Here is a 12,652-nt window from a genome sequence, read left to right as displayed (position 1 = left end):
TAGGGTTAGGTGGGAAAGTTTAAGTTAATCAAAGATTCAAATCCTAAAGTCCACTGGCCATATATGACCCTACCTTGACCCTAACCCCATTACAACCTAAGGAAAAGACCTCATGATAATTGTATGCGTGCATTGAATAATTGTTGATTGTTAGATGAAAAACAGTTCTTGGAAAGCATGATTAGGGGAGAATTGAGAGAATAAACCCCAAACACCGAGTGATTAGAGTGCAAACACTTCCGCCGAGGGTTCGATGCTCAATCCTTTGATTCCCGGCTCTCGCGAGCATTCCTCATGCAAGGTTGCACATATTGCATTTGATGCTTAGAAAGTGGCAAGTCCTATGCTTTGACCACCATCATGTCCCATGTGCTCGCACATGTCCTAAGAAGGCTAATTTGTTCCCAACCAAGAGGATAGTAGCACTAGTCATAGTTGCATGCATATAAGTAGGTTACACTTCATGAGTCTTATACTTTTGCGATCCCTCAGTCTTCTGTGTTTCTTTGTATTTCTCTAAGCATGAGGACATGCTAGAATCTAAGTGTGGGGAGGTTGACAAACCCCAATTTGAGGATTTATCTTGTGATGATTTCAGGGGTTTTATCAATGATTCCACACACTTTCCATATGAAAATACAAGATTTTGCATTCCTTCCCTAGTTTTGCCTCATGAATGAAAACATGCCTGTTTTGCACTAAAATAGATACATCTCTAATCTTCTCTTGATGCCATTCGATGTCGTGACTTGTGTGTTAAGTGGTTTCAGGATATAGAATAGGAATGGACCGAAAGAGAGAAGGAAGATGGGTACGAAGAAAGGAAGCATGAGGATTAAGCCTTGGGAATTTCCGCATAGGCGCGTGCGCGCACCTGGCGCGCCCGCGCGGATACGGCTACGTGGAGCCGAAGCCAAGAGCCGGCTTGAGAAGCGGCTAAGCCAGGATCTTCATGGGCGCGCACGCGTACATCACGCCTCCGCGCACATTGCAAGACGTCTCAACGGCGCGTGCGCGTGCCTTGCGCGTGCGCGCCGATTTACGAATATGATTTTTTAAGAAGTCACGTGACTTAGGCGTGGAGGCAGTTAAGGATTCCACTCTTAGAGAAGCACCTTGGCGGGAAAAGCTTAAGAAGACCAAAGGAACAAGGGTTAAGGACACTTTTAGTTCATTTCTTCTAGATCTAGATATTTTCCCTTTTTTTTGGAGAGAGGAGAGAGTTAGTTACATTTTTTGGGAGAAGAAGAGGGAGATTCCAAGCTTCACTAGGGTTCATCCTCTTCTAATTTCTGAATTTTCAATGACTTTTTGGTGAGATCCACTACAATTCTCATTCCACTTTGTTCATGTCATAGATTTTCTTCTCCAATTTCAAGTAGTAGATACAATTGATCAATTCTCATAGATCTAGAATTCAACTTTGTAATTTTGGATTTCATCTCTATTTTGGATTTTCATTGCTACTCTTTGAGACTTGTTGTTAGATCTTTGTGTTGCAATACTTTCAATTTGACTTTTCTTCTCATTTTACTATGCCTTTCCTTCTTGCTCATCACATGTTTGATAAAATGACAACACTAGCTATGGAGTAGAATTCTCACACTTGGCATATGGTTTGGTCTTTGGAAGAAGTTGAATAGTGTATCAATAGTTGATTTGGAATTAGGGATTGCTAGTTGGCTTGGAGTGCACTAAAGCTAGATTCCCATAAGGTGAAGCTAGGACTTGTGACTCAAGTTAATTACTTTCATTTGACCTTCCTCTATACCTAGGGGATAACTAAATGGAGCAAGGCCTAATTGTTGTCAACATTGAATGGACTATAAGGATAGGATTTCCAACGCCAACCCTAAGCCAAGTCTTTTGATAATTGATTGTTTGTTTCTCATTGCTTTGCTAAAACCTTCAAAGAATTCCAACAAAGTTTACTAAATCAATAAGAAGCACACTTTGGCAATTCCAAGGGAGAACGACTCGGGAGACTAGTACTCTCGGATATAGATTGTAGATTTGTTTGATGAAGGATTTGCGTCGGTTTAGACTATACTACGACTGATCAATTGATAATTTCTATACCGGCAAAAAATCTATTTGTCACGTATGGAGATGCATTCATTCCTCTGAACCTCTGCTTTCCTGCTGTCTTCATCCAATCCGTCTTACTCCTTTCTATGGCTGGCTTTGTGTAAGGATGTCACCGGTGCCAATGGCTACTTTCAATCCTCTCGAGAAAATGGTCCAAATGCTCTGTCACAGCACGGCTAATCGTCTAGAGGCATCACCCTTGTCGTTGGTTGCATCCTATTCCTCTCTATGAAAATGGTCCGATGCGCTGTCACTGCATGGCTAATCATCTTGGAGGTTCTCGATCATACTGGAATAGAATTTACTATCCTTTTGCGTCTGTCACTACGCCCAGCACTCGCGAGTTTGGAGTTCGTCACAGTCATTCAATCCCAGAGTCCTACTCGGAATACCACGGACAAGGTTTAGACTTTCCGAACTCTCATGAATGCCGCCATCAATCTAGCTTATACCACGAAGATTCTGATTAAGAGATCTAAGAGATACTCATTCAATCTAATGTAGAACGGAAGTGGTTGTCAAGCACGCGTTCATAGGGAATGATGATGATTGTCACGTTCATCACATTCAGGTTGAAGTGCAAATGAATATCTTAGAAGCGAAATAAGATGAATTGAATAGAAAACAGTAGTACTTTGCATTAATCTTTGAGGAACAGCAGAGCTCCACACCTTAATCTATGGAGTGCAGAAACTCTACCGTTGAAAATACATAAGTAATGAAGGTCCAGACATGGCCGAATGGCCAGCCCCCAAACATGATCAATAGATCAAAAGATAATCCAAAGATGTCTAATACAATAGTAAAAGGTCCTATTTATAATAAACTAGCTACTAGGGTTTACAGAAGTAAGTAATTGATGCATAAATCCACTTTCGAGGCCCACTTGGTGTGTGCTTGGGCTGAGCTTGAAGTCTACACGTGGAGAGGTCATTCTTGGAGTTGAACGCCAGCTTTTGTGCCAGTTTGGGTGTTGAACTCCACTTTGCAACTTGTTTCTGGCGCTGGACGCCAGAATTGGGCAGAGAGCTGGCGTTGAACGCCAGTTTGCGTCATCTAAACTTGGGAAAAGTATAGACTATTATATATTTCTGGAAAGCCCTGGATGTCTACTTTCCAACGCAATTGGAAGCGGGCCATTTTGAGTTCTGTAACTCCAGAAAATCCATTTTGAGTGTAGGGAGGTCAGAATCCAACAGCATCAGCAATCCTTCTTCAACCTCTGAATCTGATTTTTGCTCAAGTCCCTCAATTTCAGCCAGAAAATACCTGAAATCACAGAAAAACACACAAACTCATAGTAAAGTCCAGAAATGTGAATTTAACATAAAAACTAATGAAAACATCCCTAAAAGTAACTAGATTCTACTAAAAATATACTAAAAACAATGCCAAAAAGCGTATAAATTATCCGCTCATCACAACACCAAACTTAAATTATTGCTTGTCCCCAAGCAACTGAAAATCAAATAGGATAAAAAGAAGAGAATATACTATAAATTCCAAACTATCAATGAAACATAGCTCCAATCAGATGAGCGGGACTTGTAGCTTTTTGCCTCTTGAATAGTTTTGGCATCTCACTTTATCCATTAAAGTTCAGAATGATTGGCTTCTATAGGAACTCAGAGTTTAGATAGTGTTATTGACTCTCCTAGTTCAGTATGATGATTCTTGAACACAGCTATTTTATGAGTCTTAGCCGTGGCCCTAAGCACTTTGTTTTCCAGTATTACCACCGGATACATAAATGCCACAGACATATAATTGGGTGAACCTTTTCAGATTGTGACTCAGCTTTGCTAAAGTCCCCAATTAGAGGTGTCCAGGATTCTTAAGCACACTCTTTTTTTACTTTGGACCTTGACTTTAACCGCTCAGTCTCAAGTTTTCACTTGACACCTACACGCCACAAGCACATGGTTAGGGACAGCTCGGTTTAGCTGCTTAGACCAGGATTTTTTTCCTTTAGGCCCTCCTATCCACTGATGCTCAAAGCCTTGGGATCCTTTTTATTTGCCCTTGCCTTTTGGTTTTAAGAGCTTTTGGCTTTTTCTGCTTGCTTTTTTTTTTATTTTTTTCGCCTATTTTAAATTTTTTTTCTGCAAGCTTTGTTCTTTGCTGCTTTTTCTTGCTTCAAGAATCATTTTTATGATTTTTCAGATTATCAAATAACATTTCTCCTAGTCATCTTTCTTTCAAGAGCCAACATATTTAACATTCTTAAACAACAACTTCAAAAGACATATGCACTGTTCAAGCATACATTTAGAAAACAAGAAGCATTGTCACCACATCAATATAATTAAACTAAGTTCAAGGATAAATTCAAAACTCATGTACTTCTTGTTCTTTTGAATTAAAACATTTTTCATTTAAGAGAGGTGACGGATTCATAGGACATTCATAACTTTAAGACAAAGTTACTAACTACTAATGATCATGTAATGAAGACACAAACATAGATAAGCACTTAACATAGAGAAAACAAAAAACAGAGAAAGTAAGAACAAGGAATGAGTCCACCTTAGTGATGGTGGCGTTTCCTTCTTGAGGAACCAATGATGTCCTTGAGCTCTTCTATGTCTCTTCCTTGTCTTTGTTGCTCCTCCCTCATTGCTTTTTGATCTTCTCTTATTTCATGAAGGATGATGAAGTGCTCTTGATGTTCCACCCTTAGTTGTCCCATGTTGGAACTTAATTCTCCTAGGGAGGTGTTAATTTGCTCCCAATAGTTTTGTGGAGGAAAATGCATATGAGGCATCTCCGGGATCTCATGGTGATGAACTTCCTGCGCCTCTTGAGCTCCATGAATGGGCTCTCTTACTTGCTCCATCTTTTTCTTAGTGATGGGCTTCTCTTCCTCAATGTGAATGTCTCCTTCTATGGAAGCTCCAGCTGAGTAACATAGATGGCAGATAAGATGAGGAAAAGCTAGCCTTGCCCCAGGAGAGGGCTTTTCGGCTATTTTGTAGAGTTCAAGGGAGATGACTTCATGAACCTCTACTTCTTCTCCAATCATGATGCTATGGATCATGATGGCCCGATCCATAGTAACTTCAGATCGGTTGCTAGTGGGGATGATGGAGCGTTGGATGAACTCCAACCATCCTCTAGCCACAGGCTTGAGGTCCAATCTTCTTAGTTGAACCGGCTTGCCTTTGGAGTCAATCTTCCATTGAGCTCCTTCCACACATATGTCCATGAGGACTTGGTCCAACCTTTGATTAAAGTTGACCCTTCTAGTGTAGGGGCGTTCATCTCCTTGCATCATAGGCAAGTTAAACGCCAACCTCACATTTTCCGGACTAAAATCCAAGTATTTCCCCCGAACCATTGTAACATAGTTCTTTGGATCCGGGTTCTTACTTTGATCATGGTTCTTGGTGATCCATGCATTGGCATAGAACTCTTGAACCATTAGGATGCCGACTTGTTGGATGGGATTTGTTAGAACTTCCCAACCTCTTCTTTGAATTTCATGTCGGATCTCCGGATACTCATTTCTTTTGAGTTTGAAAGGGACCTCGGGGATCACCTTCTTCTTGGCCACAACATCATAGAAGTGGTCTTGATGAGCTTTGGAGATGAATCTTTCCATCTCCCATGACTCAGAGGTGGAAGTTTTTGTCTTCCCTTTTCCTTTTCTAGAGGATTCTCCGGTCTTAGGTGCCATCAATGGTAATGGAAAAACAAAAAGCTTATGCTTTTACCACACCAAACTTAGAATATTGCTCGCCCTCGAGCAAGAAAATAAAGAATTAGATGAAGAAGAAGAAGAAAAGATGGAGAAGAGGGGGGAGGTGTGTTTCAGCCAAGAAGAGAAGAGAGGGTTGTGTTGTGTGAAAATGAGGAAGAATGGAAGGCTTTATATAGGGAAGGGAGGGGGGTTAAGGTTCGGCCATATGGGTGGGTTTGGGTGGGAAATTGATTTGAATTTTGAAGGTAGGTGGAGTTTATTGGGTAGGTTTATGGGGAAGAGTGGGTGGAAGTGAGTGGTGAAGGGTTAATAGGGAAGAGAGATGGAGGTGATAGGTGAAGGGTTTTGAGGAAGAGTGTTTGTTGGGAATAGAGGATGATTGAGAAGAGAGAAGAGAGTGAGTGGAGGTAGGTGGGGATCCTGTGGGGTCCACAGATCCTGAGGTGTTCAAGGATTTACAACCTTACACCAAATTAGGCATGTAAAATGCCCTTGCACACAACTCTGGGCGTTCAGCGCCATGTTGGTGCCCATTTTGGGCGTTCAACGCCCATTTGTTGCCCATTTCTGGCGTTGAACGCCAGAACCATGCTTGTTCTGGGCGTTCAGCGCCAGCTCCTCTCCAGGGTGCAATTCTGGCGTTCAGCGCCCAGATGATGCCCATTTTGGGCGTTCAGCGCCCAGATACTGCCCATTTTGGGCGTTCAGTGCCCAGATACTTCCTATTTTGGGCGTTCAGCGCCAGAACCATGCTCTGTTCTGGCGTTGAACGCCAGGCAGGTGCTTCCTCCAGGATGTGATTTTTCTTCCGCTGTTTTTGATTCTGTTTCTAAATTTTTCATTTATTTTGTGACTCCACATGATCATGAACCTAAGAAAACATGAAAAACAAAAATAAAATTAGATAAATAAACATTGGGTTGCCTCCCAACAAGCGCTTCTTTAATGTCAATAGCTTGACAGTTGGCTCTCATGGAGCCTCACAGATGTGCAGAGCTTTGTTGAGACCTCCCAACACCAAACTTAGAGTTTGGATATGGGGGTTTGACACCAAACTTAGAGTTTGGTTGTGGCCTCCCAACACCAAACTTAGAGTTTGACTGTGGGGGCTTTGGTTGACTCTGCTTTGAGAGAAGCTTTTTCTGCTTCCTCTCCATGGATGCAGAGAAAGATCCTTGAGTTGTAAACACAAGGTTGTCCTTATTTAATTGAAGGATCAATTCTCCTCTGTCCACATCAATTACAGCTCTTGCTGTGGCTAGGAAAGGTCTTCCTAGGATGATGGATTCATCCTCTTCCTTTCCAGTATCCAGGACTATGAAATCAGCAGGGATGTAAAGGCCTTCAACCTTTACTAACACGTCCTCTACTTGTCCATAAGCCTGTTTTCTTGAATTGTTTGCCATCTCTAATGAGATTTTAGCAGCTTGCACCCCATAAATTCCCAGTTTCTCTATTACAGAGAGGGGCATGAGGTTTATTCCTGAACCAAGGTCACACAGAGCCTTAAAGATCATGGTGCCTATGGTACAAGGTATTATGAACTTTCCAGGATCCTATCTCTTCTGAGGCAATGTCAGTTGATCCAGATCACTTAGTTCATTGGTGAACAACGGAGGTTCATCTTCCCAAGTTTTAATACCAAATAATTTGGCATTTAGCTTCATGATTGCACCAAGGAACTTGGCAGCTTGCTCTTCAGTAACATTCTCATTCTCTTTAGAAGAGGAATACTCATCAGAGCTCATGAATGGCATAAGGAGGTTCAATGGAATCTCTATGGTCTCTAGATGAATCTCAGATTCCTTAGGTTCCTCAGAGGGAAGCTCCTTATTGATCACTGGACGTCCCAGGAGGTCTTCCTTTTTGGGATTCACGTCCTTCTCCTCTCTTGTGGGTTCGGCCATGGTAATTAATTCAATGGCCTTGCACTCTCCTTTTGGATTCTCTTCTGTATTGCTTGGGAGAGTACTAGGAGGGATTTCAGTGATCCTTTTACTCAGCTGGCCCACTTGTGCTTCCAAATTTCTAATGGAAGACCTTGTTTCATTCATGAAACTCACAGTGGCCTTAGATAGATCAGAGACTAAATTTGCTAAGCTAGATAGATTCTGCTCAGAATTCTCTGTCTGTTGCTGAGTGGATGATGGAAAAGGCTTGCTATTGCTAAACCTGTTTCTTCCACCATTATTAAAGCCTTGTTGAGGCTTTTGATCCTTCCATGAGAGATTTGGGTGATTTCTCCATGATGGATTGTAGGTGTTTCCATATGGTTCACCCATGTATTTTAACTCTGCTATTGCAGGGTTCTCAGGATTATAAGCTTCTTCCTCAGAAGATGCTTCTTGAGTACTGTTGGATGCAGCTTGCATTCCATTCAGACTCTGAGAAATCATATTGACTTGCTGAGTCAATATTTTATTCTGAGCCAATATGGCATTCAGAGTATCAATTTCAATAACTCCCTTCTTTATAGGCATCCCATTACTCACAGGATTCCTCTCAGAAGTGTTTGCTCCAATGAGTTCTTGAGCTTCTGCAGGCATTTTCTTTAGGTGAATGGATCCACCTGCAGAAGTATCCAATGACATCTTTGATAGCTCAGATAAACCATCATGGAATATATCCAGGATGGTCCATTCTGAAAGTATGTCAGAAGGACACTTTTTGGTCAGCTGCTTGTATCTTTCCCAAGCTTCATAGAGGGATTCACCTTTTTTCTGTCTGAAGGTTTGAACATCAGCTCTAAGCTTGCTCAGCTTTTGAGGAGGAAAGAACTTGGCTAAGAAAGCCGTGACTAGCTTGTCCCAAGAGTTCAGGCTATCTCTGGGTTGAGAATCCAACCACACTCTAGCTTTGTCTCTTACAGCAAAAGGGAAAAGCATGAGCCTGTAGACTTCAGGATCTACTCCATTAGTCTTAACAGTATCACATATCTGCAAGAATTCAGTTAAGAACTGAAAAGGATCTTCAGATGGAAGTCCATGAAACTTGCAGTTCTGCTGCATCAGAGAAACTAGCTGAGGTTTCATCTCAAAATTGTTTGCTCCAATGGTAGGAATGGAGATGCTTCTTCCATGTAAATTGGAATTAGGTGCAGTAAAGTCACCAAGCATTCTCCTTGCATTATTGTTGTTGGGTTCGGCTACCATTTCCTTTACTTTTCGAAATTTTCAATAAGGTTGTCTCTGGATTGTTGTAATTTAGCTTCTCTTAGTTTTCTCTTCAGAGTCCTTTCAGGTTCTGGATCAGCTTCAACAAGAATGCCTTTTTCTTTGTCCCTGCTCTTAAGAAAGAGAAGAGAAAAAGAAAAGAAGAGGAATCCTCTATGTCACAGTAAAGAGGTTCCTTATTGTTAGTAGAAGAAGAAAAGGAATAGGGGTGAAGAAGAATGAAGAATCCAAACACAAAGGTGATGATAGGAGCAGATGTGAGATGAAGAGAAGTGTTAGTAGATGAATAAATAAATAGAAGAGGATGAGAGGAGGAGAGAATTTTCGAAAATAATTTTTGAAAAAGAGTTAGTGATTTTCGAAAATAGTTTTTGAAAAAGGTTAGTAGTTTTTCGAAAATTCAAATAAAAAATAAAATAATTAGTCTAATTAAAAAGAAATTTTGAAAAAGAGGGAAGATTTTTTCGAAAATTAGAGAGAGAGAGTTAGTTAGGTAGTTTTGAAAAAGGTAAGAAATAAACAAAAAGTTAGTTAGTTAGTTGAAACAAATTTTGAAAAGATAAGAAGTTAGGAAGTTAGAAAAGATATTTTGCAATCATTTTTTTGAAAAAGGTAAGATAAGAAGATATTTTTGAAAAGATATGATAGAAATTAGTTTTTGAAAAAGATTTGATTTTTTAAAATCTCAATTAATGACTTGATTCACAAGAAATCACAAGATATGATTCTAGAACTTAAAGTTTGAATCTTTCTTAACAAGTAAGTAACAAACTTGAAATTTTTGAATCAAAACATTAATTGATGATGTTATTTTCGAAAATATGATGTAAAATTAAGAAAAAAATTTTTGAAAAATATTTTTGAAATTTTTGAAAATAACTAAAAAAAATTGAAAAAAGATTTGATTTTTGAAAAAGATTTTGAAAAAGATAAGATTTTTTTTAAATTGAAAATATGATTTGACTCATAAAAACAACTAGATTTTAAAATTTTTTGAAAAAGTCAAATCTAATTTTCGAAATTTTAAGAGAGAAAAAGGGAAAGATATTTTTTTTATTTTTGAATTTTTATGATGAGAGAGAAAAGCAAGAAAAATGATGCAATGCATGAAAGTTATGGATCAAAACAATGAATGCATGCAAGAATGTTATGAATGTCAAGATGAACACCAAGAACACTATGAAGATCATGATGAACATCAAGAACACATTTTTGAAAAATTTTTAATGCAAAGAAAACATGCAAGACACCAAACTTAGAATTCTTTAATGCTTAGACATAAAGAATTCAGGAATGCATATGAAAAACAAGAAAAGACACAAAACATGCAAATGCAAAGATCAAACAAGAAGACTTACCAAGAACAACTTGAATATCATGAAGAACACTATGAATGCATGAATTTTTTTGAAAAATGCAAGATGAACATGCAATTGACACCAAACTTATAACATGACTCAAGACTCAAACAAGAAACACAAAATATTTTTTTTTATTTTTATGATTTTATGATTTTTTTGTATTTTCTTTTAATTTTTTTCGAAAATTATTTTGAAAAAGAAAAATAAGGATTCCAAAATTTTTAATATGAATTCCAGGAATCTTATGCTCTTTAGTCTAAAGCTCCAATCAAAGGGTCAGGCATGGCTTAGTAGCCAGCCAAGCTTTAGTAAAAATATGAGTGTAATTCATTCAATTTTAAGCCAAAACCTCTGTCCAAAAGAATTTAGACATGGTTTTATAGCCAGCATGCTTCAACATGCTTCATGAAACTCTAGAATTCATTCTTAAAAATTCTGAAGAAAAATATATTTTTGAAAACATTTTTATTTTAAAAAGTTTTTCGAAAACAAAGGAGAAATTTTTGAAGGATTTTTGAAAATTTTTGAAAAGAAAACAAAAAGAAAATTACCTAATCTGAGCAACAAGATGAACCGTCAGTTGTCCAAACTCGAACAATCCCCGGCAACGGCGCCAAAAACTTGGTATGCGAAATTGTTACTCAGGTTGTGAATTATTGTTCGAAATTGATTCCCTGGCGATGGCACCAAAAACGGATGCACAGAACCATGGTCTAAACATATCTTCACAACTTCGCATAACTAACCAGCAAGTGCACTGGGTCGTCCAAGTAATAAACCTTACGTGAGTAAGGGTCGATCCCACGGAGATTGTTGGTATGAAGCAAGCTATGGTCACCTTGTAAATCTCAATCAGGCGGATATAAAATAGTTATGGAGTTTTCGAAATTAATACTAAAATAAGGATAGAAATACTTATGTAAATCATTGGTGAGAATTTCAGATAAGCGTATGGAGATGCATTCATTCCTCTGAACCTCTGCTTTCTTGCTGTCTTCATCCAATCCGTCTTACTCCTTTCTATGGCTGGCTTTGTGTAAGGATGTCACCGGTGCCAATGGCTACTTTCAATCCTCTCGGGAAAATGGTCCAAATGCTCTGTCACAGCACGGCTAATCGTCTGGAGGCATCACCCTTGTCGTTGGTTGCATCCTATTCCTCTCTGTGAAAATGGTCCGATGCGCTGTCACTGCATGGCTAATCATCTTGGAGGTTCTCGATCATACTGGAATAGAATTTACTATCATTTTGCATCTGTCACTACGCCCAGCACTCGCGAGTTTGGAGTTCGTCACAGTCATTCAATCCCAGAGTCCTACTCGGAATACCACGGACAAGGTTTAGACTTTCCGGACTCTCATGAATGCCACCATCAATCTAGCTTATACCACGAAGATTCTGATTAAGAGATCTAAGAGATACTCATTCAATCTAATGTAGAACGGAAGTGGTTGTTAGGCACGCGTTCATAGGGAATGATGATGATTGTCACGTTCATCACATTCAGGTTGAAGTGCGAATGAATATCTTAGAAGCGAAATAAGATGAATTGAATAGAAAACAGTAGTACTTTGCATTAATCTTTGAGGAACAGCAGAGCTCCACACCTTAATCTATGGAGTGCAGAAACTCTACCGTTGAAAATACATAAGTAATGAAGGTCCAAGCATGGCCGAATGGCCAGCCCCCAAACGTGATCAATAGATCAAAAGATAATCCAAAGATATCTAATACAATAGTAAAAGGTCCTATTTATAATAAACTAGCTACTAGGGTTTACAGAAGTAAGTAATTGATGCATAAATCCACTTCCGGGGCCCACTTGATGTGTGCTTGGGCTGAGCTTGAAGTCTACACGTGGAGAGGTCATTCTTGGAGTTGAACGCCAGCTTTTGTGCCAGTTTGGGCGTTGAACTCCACTTTGCAACTTGTTTCTGGCGCTGGACGCCAGAATTGGGCAGAGAGCTAGTGTTGAACGCCAGTTTGTATCATCTAAACTTGCGCAAAGTATGGACTATTATATATTTCTGGAAAGCCCTGGATGTCTACTTTCCAACGCAATTAGAAGTGTACCATTTTGAGTTCTGTAGCTCCAGAAAATCCATTTTGAGTGCAGGGAGGTCAGAATCCAACAGCATCAGCAGTCCTTCTTCAACCTCTGAATCTGATTTTTGCTCAAGTCCCTCAATTTCAGCCAGAAAATACCTGAAATCACAGAAAAACATACAAACTCATAGTAAAGTCCAGAAATGTAAATTTAACATAAAAACTAATGAAAACATCCCAAAAATAACTAGATTCTACTAAAAACATACTAAAAACAATGCCAA

General features: G+C 39.2%; 1 non-coding gene and 1 pseudogene across 1 annotated transcript; both read left to right on the top strand.

Moving 5' to 3' along the window:
- LOC112769957 (protein SIEVE ELEMENT OCCLUSION B-like) overlaps positions 1 to 12,652 on the top strand; it is a 59,486-nt pseudogene that overhangs the window by 39,029 nt on the left and 7,805 nt on the right.
- Positions 8,438 to 8,541, top strand: LOC112774481 (small nucleolar RNA R71). The gene has a single exon (XR_003188970.1). It is a non-coding gene; the product is annotated as a small nucleolar RNA R71 (small nucleolar RNA).

This window comes from Arachis hypogaea, chromosome 18 (assembly GCF_003086295.3).
Source record: "Arachis hypogaea cultivar Tifrunner chromosome 18, arahy.Tifrunner.gnm2.J5K5, whole genome shotgun sequence".
In the NCBI taxonomy this organism is placed as follows: domain Eukaryota; kingdom Viridiplantae; phylum Streptophyta; class Magnoliopsida; order Fabales; family Fabaceae; genus Arachis; species Arachis hypogaea.
This window is presented reverse-complemented; position numbering and strand designations above follow the sequence as displayed.